General features: G+C 37.5%; 1 protein-coding gene across 1 annotated transcript in view; it reads right to left on the reverse strand.

Moving 5' to 3' along the window:
• The window catches only part of LOC121378537 (SPARC-like), a 40,525-nt gene extending 26,149 nt beyond the window's left edge, over positions 1-14,376 (reverse strand). The window contains exon 1 of the mRNA XM_041506754.1: positions 14,291-14,376. The gene's annotated coding sequence lies outside the window, so the exon portion shown is untranslated. The remainder of the gene's footprint in view (positions 1-14,290) is intronic.
• Positions 14,377-14,806: the final 430 nt, after the last annotated feature.

A 14,806-nucleotide genomic window follows, 5' to 3' on the forward strand; every position in this document is an offset into this window, starting at 1 on the left:
TAATGGTAAGAGAATACACTGACAGACGTCACTATAATGGTAAGAGAATACACTGACAGAAGTCACTATAATGGTAAGAGAATACACTGACAGAAGTCACTATAATGGTGAGAGAATACACTGACAGAAGTCACTATAATGGTGAGAGAATACACTGACAGAAGTCACTATAATGGTGAGAGAATACACTGACAGACGTCACTATAATGGTGAGAGAATACACTGACAGAAGTCACTATAATGGTGAGAGAATACACTGACAGAAGTCACTATAATGGTGAGAGAATACACTGGTACAACAGTCACTATAATGGTAAGAGAATACACTGACAGAAGTCACTGTAATGGTAAGAGAATACACTGACAGACATCACTATAATGGTAAGAGAATACACTGACAGACGTCACTATAATAGTAAGAGAATACACTGACAGACGTCACTATAATAGTAAGAGAATACACTGACAGCAGTCACTATAATGGTGAGAGAATACACTGGTACAACAGTCACTATAATGGTAAGAGAATACACTGACAGACATCACTATAATGGTAAGAGAATACACTGACAGAAGTCACTATAATGGTAAGAGAATACACTGACAGCAGTCACTATAATGGTAAGAGAATACACTGACACTATAATGGTAAGAGAATACACTGGGAAGGCAGTCACTAAGTAAAAGAAGTCACTTCGGCTTCTGCCCTGATCATTGATAATGAATCTCACTCATGTGCATGCAGCATGTGCAACAAGAGAGAATTCCATCAAATGCTGAGATAAAGTCAAACATACTCAGCAGATTTTGGATAATTTAGTCTAGATAAAAGACCAAGATGTACCAGGTAATCACATGCTGATTCTCAAAAACCTGACAGTGTTACTTGAAATTATCCAGCCTCAATTCAGATAAGCTTACAGAGAATGTCCTCAGTTTGCTGACATTGATAGTTTATAAAATCGCATAACAAAGCGATGTACTGTCCTGGGAAGTGGCAGCCCTCCTACAAAGTACGTACTATCCTGGGGAGTGGTTGCCCTCCTACAAATTATGTACTATCCTGGGGAGTGGCTGCCCTCCTACAAAGTATGTACTATCCTGGGGAGTGGCAGCCCTCCTACAAAGTACGTACTATCCTGGGGAGTGGCAGCCCTCCTACAAAGTATGTACTATCCTGGGGAGTGGCAGCCCTCCTACAAAGTATGTACTATCCTTTGGAGTGGCAGCCCTCCTACAAAGTATGTACTATCCTGGGGAGTGGCAGCCCTCCTACAAAGTATGTACTATCCTGGGGAGTGGCAACCCTCCTACAAAGTACGTACTATCCTGGGGAGTGGCTGCCCTCCTACAAAGGATACACTGTCCTGGGAGTGGCAGCCCTCCTACAAAGGATACACTGTCCTGGGGAGTGACAGTCCTCCTACAAAGGATACACTGTCTTGGGGAGTGTCAGTCCTACAAAGAATACACTGTCCTGGGGAGTGACCGTCCTCCTACAAAAGATACACTGTCCTGGGGAGTGACAGCCATCCTACAAAGGATGCACTGTCCTGGGGAGTGACAGCCCTCCTACAAAGGATACACTGTCCTGGGGAGTGACAGTCCTCCTACCAAGGATGCACTGTCTTGGGGAGTGACAGCCCTCCTACAAAGGATGCACTGTCTTGGGGAGTGACAGTTCTCCTACCAAGGATGCACTGTCTTGGGGAGTGACAGCCCTCCTACAAAGGATGCACTATCTTGGGGAGTGACAGTTCTCCTACCAAGAATGGACAGTCTTGGGGAGTCACAGTCCTCCTACCAAGGATACACTGTCCTGGGGAGTGACTGCCCTCCTACAAAGGATAAAGTGTCCTGGGAGAGGTAGTCCTCCTACACAATAGGATGTACTGTCCTGGGATTAGCAGTCCTCCTACAATATTAGGATGTATTATCCTGGAGCAAGGTAGTCCTACAAAGTATGATGTGGAGTGGCAGTCCTCCTATAGACAAAGCACCTAACAGTGATTCCTGTGATCAATAACGGCCATGTCAACATATCCTTTAGGTTGCCTTGGACAGAGATACAAATTGTGAATAAATTAATGGTTTTGTCATTGAGATTTACTTCTGGAAGCCTTCATACCTGTATTTTATTTGTACTTAAGTTTATATGCATATCAATGATATATATCAATGATATGATATATAATATGAATAAGCCTGTATAATGTATACATGTCTGTTGTCACAAGATTAATGTTCAAAAGACAAAATCACATGTGCTTTGTTTGTTTGTCAGGTCAGGTCAGGTCATAGGGTTTTACTTGCACATTCAGAACAAGCTGTTGTAGAGAACACCTGTCATGGGCACAAGAGCCGGCCTTGGTCTCGGCTCCTCCGTCCATGACAGGTTGTTTGTTTGTTACTTCAGTAGCTGTTTATACAAGTAGTCAAGACGATACATCTATGCACCATCATGTACTGTTTGGAATACCAAGCACAATCCTCTGAGGTCACATTTCTTGTCTATCAAGTACTTTGGCAGATGTCCACAACATGCACATAAACCACAATATTATGTACATCAGTCTTTTCATACGAGTCTTCATTCTGTGTTGGGGCGGAACGTAGGCCAGTGGTAAAACGTTTGCTTGATGTGCCATCGGTCTGAGATCGATCCACGTCGGTGGGCCCATCGCTCCAGCCAGTGCACCATGACTGGTATATCAAAGGCCATGGTATGTGTTATCCTGTCAGTGGGATGGTGCATATAAAAGATCCCTTGCTGCTAATCGAAAAGCTCATGAAGTGGCGACAGTGGGTTTCCTCTTTCAATTTTTGTGTGGACCTTAACTGTATGTCCGACACCATATAACCGTAAATAAAATGTGTTGAGTGTATTGTTAAATAAAACATTTCCTTCTTTTCTTCCATTCTGTATTAGGAAGACTAACAGAAAGACTATATTCAAATCAACAACTCAGCAAGAAAAAGCATATCACAAATATTTTACCTCATTTTTGACATCATATTATCCTAATTATGTTCATCAAATTCCAGATGATTAATCAGGCTGATAATAACATTTTGTACAACTAAATAACACATAAGGGTGTATACTACTAAATCAAATCCCATAGACAACAATAGTAACATATGTGGCTAAACCTCCTACCTGCAGCGTATCAATCAACATAAACTCCACAAATATAAATACTACCACCCCCCACCGTTAAAGTGAATTAGAAAACATTTGGGGTCAAGCAGCTCATTTCAGATATAATGAGTAGCATCTGTGACTAACCTAGTTCCACATAAAGATGAAATAAAATTGCATACGTATTTTGCCCAGATGAAACTTCTTCTTTTTTTTACAAGCAACACACACACATTTATCACCAATCTCAGGACTTGTGGTGTTAACTTCTCTATCAAAAGGTGGGTGCACCTCGAACCTTGACCCAGCCGGAAGTTATTTGGTTTAGTACTACCATAAGTGACCCACATTTTGCATATTTGTGTACATAACTAACAAGGACAAGATAGGAATGTTTCTTTAGAGGAACTATCCTGAGGTTTTAGTTGTAGCAAGACTTGTGTTTGTTCCCCCCAACAAAATAATCACACATCCTGCTTTTTTCTGTTTGTTTGTTTTTTAAATATTATCTTTCCTTAACATGTTGTAAATATAAAGCATTATACAGATAAATGCATTTGGAATTACATTTGATCAAATTATTTTAAATTTTGTTTGGCTATTGAAATTATTTTAGACACAAATCAATACTGAGATACTATGAAGTCCAGAAATGCATTGGTTATAGAGCTATCGGTAATCATATTCTAAGCCCCTCCCCCTCAAAAAAAAAAGAGCAAATAAATTGTAATTTTATATTTTATTTATATATTTTATTTTCTAAAAACCTTTCAAAATGGCTACAGACTCTGAAATAACCCTTTAATGACATCTAGTTATGTTATAAACTATGATTATTTGGTGTTTAACATGGTTATTGAAATTCTTGCTTTAATGAGAGAAGAAACCAGCTGCCACATAGGCTACTCATACCCATACCCACACCCACACCCACACCCACACCCACACCAATACTCATACTCATACCCATTCCCACGCCCACGCCCATGCCCATGCCCATACTCATACTCATACTCATAGCACCAAAGGATCTTTTTAATTTGATAGGCATTTTTCTCAAACAGAAAACAACATATTCCAAGACAATTGCTATATAAATCCCTCTAAACTGGATCCAAGTCAAACATCCATTTTTAAGGAATATGTTGTTTTGATAGATTCTGTTCTGAATTCTGTACTGACATTTGAAAAGGGCCCATGAAAAACATCTGGCTATGAGGTAATTCTGGTTTACTGAGGATATCCCACTGTATGTGTAGCATATGCATGTCATTTGTGGTATGCACTATTTGTAACTAACATATTCAGGTGAATGGCGCATGCATGTACCTCATCATATACTAACAGTTATAGCTGACCTACAACTGTCCTCAGCTGGCATTGTGCTTACCGTAAGTCATTGACCTTAGAGTTGCTATGTCGGTGCTAGGATCCAGCTTCAACTCAAAGCCAGTTTTAAGAGCTTAATTTGGAGGTGTAAAACTAATACTCTGACTTCCCTCTCATTAACCACTAACCACTAACAATAACTATTAACCCCTGACCTTGAAAGACAGCACAGATATGTATGTGTGTGCGTCAACCTGAAAGGGAAATGAATGAAATGTTTTATTTAATGACGCACTCAACACATTTTATTTATGGTTATATTCCATTTGTGACACCCAATAGCCGATGTGTATTTTTGTGCTGGGGTGTCATTAAAGATTCATTCATTCATTCATATGGCGTTGGACATATGGTTAAGGACCACACAGATATTGAGAGAGGAAACCGGCTGTCGCCACTTCATGGGCTACTCTTTTCGATTAGCAGCAAGGGATCTTTTATATGCATCATCCCACAGACAGCAACCTGAAAGGGGTGAAACGAAACCATGCAATACTAGTATAGGGCTTATACATTGGATACATACCCACAGTACCAACACATACCAACAGCACCAACACATACCCACAGCACCAACACATACCAACAGTACCAACACATACCAACAGCACCAACACATACCCACAGCACCAACACATACCAACAGCACCAACACATACCAACAGCACCAACACATACCAACTGCACCAACACATACCCACAGCACCAACACATACCCACAGCACCAACACATACCAACAGCTTGACAAATAAGAACAACATCAATTTAACATTAAAAACCACACTAAGAAGGAACATCACATAGGTAGTGAGAAAACAACCAGTACTCTGGCCTGTACAGGGTAAACAGATAGGGTGCAAAGCAACCTTCTGAATTAAAACTGTGAATGCAAAAGGAAGAGCTAAGAGTGGTTTTACTTCCTGATAGTGTTGACAAGACTTTTTCTTCTTTTTTTTTCTTCTTTTTTTAAGTTTCTTATTCCCAGATCAGTTGGCAATGCAAATGTTGGGGAGTGGGGAGCCTTGATTAATGTTTTGTTGGGTTTTTTTTTTTTAAAGTTTAATATCCCCATCAGTTGGTAATACCACAGTCTTGGTTAATTGAAACTGGCCTCGGTGGTGTCTGGTTAAGCCATCGGACATAAGACTGGTAGGTACTGGGTTCACAACCCGGTACCTGCTCCCACCCACAGCACGTTTTAACGACTCATTGGGTAGGTGTAAGACCACTACACCCTTTTCTTTCTCACTAACCACTAACAACTAACCCACTGTTGTGGACAGACAGTCCAGATAGCTGAGGTATGTGCCCAGGACAGTGTGCTTGAACTGTAATTGGATATATAAACACGAAAATAAGTTTAAATGAAATGAAAGGTAAACTGAAGTGACACAAATACACTGTTCCAAACTCAGGTTATATTTACATATAATATACAGGCTGATCTTGGGGAATAAGAAAAATTAAAATGTGTTGTGAGGAAATAGACAGATGTTGATAGAACATGCCATAAAATAGAGAGAAAAAAAAGGAAGAGTCAAGTCACAATTTCCAAACTAGTTTTTTCAAGAGACATGGTGTTTTCTTACAACCATTTCATATAAATCAGTTTACACTGCTCCTGGTAATTGCATGGTGGATTCTACAGATGTTTTTGTTGACTCATCAATCACATTCCACCGGAAACTGTTGGACATAGATTATAAACTTCTTCATGGCTTACTGGAGAAGGTGTTACTGCAAAACACTGCAGCATTTTATTCCAGCAGGTCTGTTCTGTAATATCACAAATCTGCTAACGCTAGACATCATCAGAGTGCATACATTTTGTTATGAACCACATTTCATGGCTGGCCATGATGTTTTAAAGGCATTTTCCATGACCTTTTAGAATTTTTCAGCATTCATCAATATAATCTGATAACATTTCAATATTTTGATTCAAAATGTCCACGTCATCTTGTGTTTTTTCAAATGGGAATTTTTTTTTTTCAACCAGGTTTTATTTTCATGATGCAGCTAAAATATTCCATGACCATCCTTGTCTGGAAAATGACATTTGCAAATTCCTGACTTCACAGTATTTCCATGACCCGTATGAATCCTGTCAGACCAGTAACCCACACTGTTCAATGTTCTTCAACATCTGATGAAATGGTGAGCGGGATTTAGCTCAGTCGGTTGAGCGCTCGCCTGAGGTGCTTGCATCACAGGATCGATCCACCTCAGTGGATCCATTCAACTGATTTGTTTTTTTTTCTCATTCCAATCTGTGCACCACAACTGGTCAAAGGCCATGGTATGTGCTTTTTTTGTCTGTGGGGAAGTGAATATAAAAGATCCCTTAATTGCTGCTGATGAAAAAATGTAGCGGGTTTCCTCTGATGACTATATGTCAGAATTATCAAATTTACCAAATGTTTGACATCCAATAGCTGATGATTAATTAACCAGTGTGTTCCAATGATGTAGTTAACCAAAAAACACCTAACGTGTTAAATATCATGCTGAACAAAAATAGCTGCAGCCGTAACATATCATGGCTATCACATTTACTGTTATACATGAATTATATAAATTTCTCACACACCTCTTGGTGAGGACACCATGCGTTATTTTTTATAACACATGGTTGTTTACACATGTACGTGTGTTAATAATTTCAAGACATATGACTGGCTGCTCCTAGGTGATGACCAGGTCACCACTGCCATACATCCAATGAAAAACTACACGATGGAAATTGATTACATTGTGATATATAGTTAATCTGACAATCATGGGTCAGTGATACATAAGTTAGCTACAAGTGCAATGGCTGTAAATAACTTTTAGTCGAAAAAGATGTTAAAATTTGCTTAAAACCTGGTTTTAGAGGATATGTAAGAAATAGAATAATACATTCATGTCTGTTAGATACCATTTATCTCACAACTCATTTAAAAACTCACTTTTGCATGTTAGATACATTTTAAAACAACTCATTGTGAGATAAATGGTATCTAACGACCACTCATGTATTATTCTCTATATAGCAATGTACTTGTTCACCTTAAACAATATGTGCATAAAATATAGTTAAATATGTATAACAGTCCACAACTCTTGTCTGACTATTTCTTTAAGTGGATATAGGCATAGAAAATAAATGAAAAATAAAAAAACATAACAATAGCAAATTTGTCAAAACACGCTCCCAGTTACTATCACATCAACTCTATGTTTTACAATAAGATCTCCTGAAAAAAGTTAAAGTTTGTTTTGTTTATTGACACCACTAGAGCATAATGATTAATTAATCATCAGCTACAGGATGTCAAACACATTTATAATTCTGACACATAGTCTTCAGAGAAAACCCACCACATTTTCCCAGTAACAGCAAGGGATGATTCATATGTATTTTCCCCATCAGAGTAAAGAAAGAAATGTTTTATTTAACGACGCACTCAACACATTTTATTTACGGTTATATGGTTAAGGACCACACAGATTTTGAGAGGAAACCCGCTGTCGCCACTACATGGGCTACTCTTCCGATTAGCAGCAAGGGATCTTTTATTTGCGCTTCCCACAGGCAGGATAGCACAAACCATGGCCTTTGTTGAACCAGTTATGGATCACTGGTCGGTGCAAGTGGTCTACACCTACCCATTGAGCCTTGCGGAGTACTCACTCAGGGTTTGGAGTCGGTATCTGGATTAAAAATCCCATGCCTCGACTGGGATCTGAACCCAATACCTATCAGCCTGTAGACCGGTGGCCTAACCACGACGCCACCGAGGCCGGTCCCATCAGAGTAAGTCCACTTAGTGGGTTCGTTCCTTCAACATAAGCACTTCAGAGGAGTCCTCTACTGACTACACTAGATCCAACCCCAAATATGCTTGAATAGACATACTACTACATGCAAGTGTTTGAGATACTTAACTTATTCCTAATATTGGGGCCCCTTCCCAAGCATTAACCTTATAGAACAAATACTCCCTCCCCCCCCCCCCCCCCAAAAAAAAAAAAAAAAAAAAAAAAAAGAACAAAAGAGAGAAAAAACCTTCAAACACCGCTTGATTAATATGGATGTCAAATACTGTGAAATAACTATTGATACAAATTGTATAGATACCAATCATTTTATATTAGTATTAAAACTGTGTTAAAATTAAATGCTGAATATTATTTCCCAGTATTTATGTAATACGTACAGCATCCAGTGAATACAATATAATAAATGCCATTCACAAAGTATTGTGTATGAAAATTACTAACATGTGTACTTTTATGCCTAGTATGACATTTTGCTTGGCACAAACTGGGTCATTATGTTCTAAACCTGTTATAGATTCTAGGTGTGGAACGGAAATCTCTTCTACAACAATGTGTATGAGTATGACACACATACACATGCAGAGAGAAAGAGAAAGACAGACAGAGACAGAGAGAGAGAGAGAGAGAGAGAGAGAGAGAGAGAGAGAGAGAGAGAGAGAGAGAGAGAGAGAGAGAGAGAGAGAGAGAGAGTGTGTGAGAGAGAGAGAGACTACATGTGTATGTCTGTGTGTCTATATGTGTATGTCTGTGTGTGTCTGTGTGTTTGGATGGATGGATGGATGGACAGACGGATGGATGGATGGATAAATGGAAGCATACATGCAAGATGACTGCATGGATGGATGGATGGATGGATGGGTAGATGGATGGATGGATGGATGGATAGATGGAAGTATCCATGCAAGATAACTGCATGAATAACTGCATGGGTGGATGGATGGATGGATGGATGGATGGTGCGTGGATGGATGGATGGATGGATGGATGCATGGATCAGCCTGTACATGTTTGTGTGGGTGGTAATGTGAATGTATGTGTGGGTGGTAATGTGAATGTATGTGTGGGTGGTAATGTAAATGTATGCGTGGGTGGTAATGTATATGTGGGTGGTAATGTGAATGTATATGTGGGTGGTAATGTGAATGTATACGAGGGTGGTAATGTGAATGTATATGTGGGTGGTAATGTAAATGTATGTGTGGGTGGTAATCAGCCTGTACATGTTTGTGTGGGTGGTAATACTCACCCTTATTCAATACTGCATTTTCGAATATAATTCATTTGAATTAAATATTATAGTTGACCACAGGTCATAATTCTTCATATAAATTATGATTTCACACACCTAGGCAGTACCATCATCATAATTTTTCACATGGAATTAATAGCAGGAGTTATTTTATTAATTCACCTTTTGCCAGCGCCACTGCCTCCTCTTATACTTCTGATGCCTATGCCAATGCCCCCCCCAGCATCCCTCCCCCACTTCTGATGCCTATGCCAATGCCCTACCCCCCACCCACCCCCAGCATCCCTCCCCCACTTCTGATGCCTATGCTGGGGGAGCATCCAATAAAATTGAATGGGCAGAAGCAGAAGAATTTCAATGGGAAAAAAGTTTTATTGTAAATTTATTTATTCAGTAAAATTATTTTACTTAGTCAACATATCCATGTTAAAAAGAAGACACAGGGGTATATGATGGCATGTTACTGGGAGTGTTGATGGGTGAAAGACTGTGCCATATGCCTTTGACAGTGTCTGGATATCCACATAAGCATGGGCGTATGGGGACTCTTTGATTTAGGGGGGCTGGAGGGGTTGATTTGCCCGAAATTTTACCCAGTTAAAAACTGTCCGAATTTTCCCCACTGTTTTGCCCGAATTGGGGGGGGGGGGGGGGGGGGGGGGGGGGGGGGCAATTGCTCCCACCTGCCCCCCCCCCCCCCCCCCCCCCCCCGGGTCATACGCCCATGCACATAAGGACTGTTAGTATGTTATGTCATGTTACTGGAGGTGTTGATGGGTGGAAGACTGTGCCACACACCTTTGACAGTGTCTGGATATCCACATAAGGACTATATGTAGAATAAGACAAAAGCTAGGGAGACCTGGTATTACTTGCTACCACATCTCACAGTCTGACTCATTCAACAAATTAGTTCCATATTTACAGTAGCATGGAGAAACAACAACAAAGAATTCGAAATATTAGAGGGATTGGCCAAAACAAAAATCAGATTTTGCTTTGAGATATGCTCCGTTTCCTACTCAAGGGGTTGCTAACAGTCACGCACATGCACACGTGCATACACGCACGTGTGCTCATACAGACTGTTATAAATCAAGATAAGAAACTAAAATGATGCTGGTTTGAATGTCTTATTTAAAGAGATGCAGATTCCATCCACCAAAGTATTTTTAAAATGGCAAATTAGCTTTACTAACAATGGCAGAAATGCCAGATTACATGTGTAATTTGATCCATCACCATTGTTTAAAGATTAAAATGGCAAATTAGCTTTACTAACAATGGCAGACATGCCAGATTACATGTGTAATTTGATCCATCACCATTGTTTTAAGATTAAAGGGATGGGGACATACCATAAATATTGATTAGTATTGAAAACAGAAGGCCATAAGCAACTTTGGGAGGTCCTGCTTCTTAATTGAAGAGTGTATTTTTCATCAAATGTTAATTTGATAAAAACATGGTTTATATCAGCCATATTAAGAGGATCTAATCCATTTAGAGATAACCACTGTACGTGTAACCATGTAACCTCGTAGAGTACTTTTATATCAAAGAAGCAATTTATGCAGTTATCTCCATTTAACCCAACTTTGGACTTGACAAATTTTACGAAAACACTCAGTATTCTGGAATATTGTAAATGTGTTTATTCATCATTTAAATATCATATGGGCAAATGTTGGGTGTATGACCCCTTACTGGCTCTGACAGGTCTTTTGATATGCTACATATAGAATACTAAACGAGCTTGCCTGTCATACCATTTTTATGAAATTAGTGAACAGTGTTGGTATTTCACGAGTGAAAGCACTGTCCACGAGTTTCATAAAAATGGTATGACAGGCAAGCAAGTTTAGTATTTTATTTATTACAAACCAACTGCAAACAAGTCGAAATCCAGTAAGCAGGTATCGAGACCTACTACACATTATTTTTCTACGAATTAGGTCAGTGAGTGATCTACGTCATGCTCACGTCATGTCAGTATTACACTAGTTTTTAAAGTGTCTCATCCCAGATTTTACATGGATACAAAAGGAGCTGAGTCTATATTATAATGTAACAAAACACGTGGCGTTCTCTTGTTGCAATTATGATAAGTTTGTAAAATTCTGGTCTATATGTCACAATTTATTCAAGGATTAATTATATATATGCAGTCAAACGTTGTTATCTCGATGTTGAAGGGAACAAACAAAATGGTCCAAGATTTGAGGTAACTGTGGACTGAGATGAAACTAGCCTGAGATAATGAGTTTACATAGATCGAGATAACGAGGTCCGACTGTATAGATCTTTTTAATTTATAATGTCCATATGTTGTGGGGGTGGACTTTTTTCTTTTTCCTTTTTTTTTTCTTCTGTATTTTGAATACTGCTTTTAGGACTGTTTAAGGACAGGACTAGTATTGATATTGTTATTAGTATTTTGTGTATACATTTCACATTCATATATTTATTTATAAACATTGGATCTGTTATGTAAAGTTATTGTATTAACTGTATGATTATGATTTTTTTTTTAAAGTTAAATAAAAAAATTTTTTTAAGTATTACACTAGTTAGATATTGAGTGATTGCTATGACATGAGCAATATCTTACACTGGTGTATAATAAAGAGAAATATGATGTGTTGTAAAATATGACTTCACAGAGATCAAGTAGACATATTACAAGCCGCCTTCTTCTTATAAGTTATATAGACTTCCATGGTAAAAAGTTTACAACAATTGAAAAGTTTTGTTTTGTTTTGTTTAACAACACCACTAGAGCACATTGATTTATTAATCACCGGCTTGGATGTCAAACATTTGATAATTTGGACAGTCTTAGAGAGGAAACCCGCTACATTTTTTCATTAGAAGCAGGGGATCTTTTATATGCACCATCCCACCGACAGGACAGCACATACAATGGCCTTTGATATACCAGACATGGTGCACTGGCTGGAATGAGAAATAGCCAAATGGGTTACCGATGGGGATCGATCCTAGATCGACCGCGCATCTCACATAGAACAAGTAGACTCATTGTAAGCTGCCTTCTTCTTATAAGTTCTGTAGACTCCCATGGGCATATGTTTACAACAATGGAAGAAGGTTATTAATTTTTAAAATAACTTATTACAAATATTCACTGACACTGGCAGAGATAGTTAATAAACTGACATCTAGGCATGGAAAGCCAGATAGGCCTACTACTTAAAGGTGCAGTCTTAAAGTTACATTAAGACCAATGCTTGTTCTTGTTCTTGTTTTTGTGTGAAATACAGTGAATACATTGACATAAACACCCACAAAAACTAAATTACACCCAAATAATTATATTTACTAAGAAAGTCGTAGGAAGGTGCCAAAAGGTAGTGGAGGCATATATATATATATATAGAAATACATATTTATATTTATATTTAAGACAAGTTTTCATATATATAAATATAATATAATTTAATTTATATAATATAATATAATATAATATAATATAATATCATTTATTACTCCAGCAGACACTCATAATGGGGAAAATAAAAATCATAATTTCTCACTGAGAAATTATCATGCATTGGTCTAACGAACAATACTATTGGATGATTTGACGCTTATAAACCAATGACCTTGTCGGTACTAAATATGACATCATCATCATTTGGCAAAGACACACAATGACGTCATGTAGTTTAAAGAGTTTGTGTTTACAGCTGTCTGTTTCTGGTGTTAAATATATAACAAAATGTCATTTTAATGCAATTCATTATAGATTTTGTACCAGAATAAAAATAACTATTGTTTTTATAAAATTATCTATTAACGTGATTAAATTACAAAGTTATGGCAATACTCAGAACAGTGCGTAAAGTAGTTTATATCGTTTCTATACATGTACGTGCATGTGTGTCGAAAATAAGGGCTTTTAGGGAAAAAATAGCTGAGGTAATAAATAGAATAACAAACTCGGCACCAGTTATTATCAAATTTATGTCCCTTGTGAAATAATTTTCGTTTGTCACTTGCTAAAGCTTGTGACAACTGAAAATTATTTCACTCGGGACATAATTTTGATAATAACTGGTAACTCGTTTATTATCCTCTATATATATATAATATAATATAATATATATATATATATATATATATATATATATATATATATATATATATATATATAATATATATCGCTGGTGCTACTGGATCACCCCCATCCCTGCATCCTATATCAGTGACTAATATTTATAAATTTAAGGTTAAAACATGACATCACAGTCTGAATTTGAATTACTTCTCTATATTGATAGAGAGCTAGCTAGTATTTTAATGCATAAATGATGAAAATTTTATGTTGTATTTTTTGCTAAGGATCCTCAAGGAAACCACTGTTTACACCAAGTGACAACAAATGACAATTTTAATATTCTTGAATTAATTATGCAAAGATCAAATGTGAGATCAATTGACTTGTAATTATTTATCACAAATAGAGCCTACATTTAAAAATGGCAGAAATTATGTAATTATGTGACACTTGCAACTTTAAAAACAAACCTTTAAAATAATGGAATTTATAATAAAATTATATTACTTCAAATTCTATAAATCTTAAGTAAAATATTAAAACTTGACTTTTTTTCCTTTCTAAAATACACTGTGAAATAAAACAATGAAAAAAACGTATGATTACCTTTTGTCTATAGATTGCTTACTGGTGCCACGGCCGCTGGAACTTGGCGTCTCACAAGACGTAAAATTGCGAGCTGTTCTTGGAAGAGTCCATTTCGTCCTGCCGCGGTGAAAGAACGCTGCCTGGAAAACCCCTCAAAACAATCATGGAACTAATTTCGCCGTATAAAGATAACATTGTTTTAATACCCAAATTCTTAGAATGCTTTTTACACTAATCTATTTAATTATTGCTTATTTAGTAATACTCCATGTGCTTTATACCATGGGCATGATAGTCGAATTTTTGCTAATTATGTACATATGTATGTGCCCAAAGCTAAACCAGTGAAGTAAAGTGCGTGCAGTTTTTATTTTATTAATCATACTTTTCTGGTCATACTGGTCACCAAACAAGTCTTACACCATAAACACGTGGTTGTGACGTTGTTTGCGTATTTAATAGGTGAAATTGACGACCTAATTTAATATGTGAAGTTTGAAGGCTTTTTAAACATAAAAAAGAAGAAGTAAGTCC

This window comes from Gigantopelta aegis, chromosome 8, assembly GCF_016097555.1.
Source record: "Gigantopelta aegis isolate Gae_Host chromosome 8, Gae_host_genome, whole genome shotgun sequence".
Lineage (NCBI taxonomy): Eukaryota > Metazoa > Mollusca > Gastropoda > Neomphalida > Peltospiridae > Gigantopelta > Gigantopelta aegis.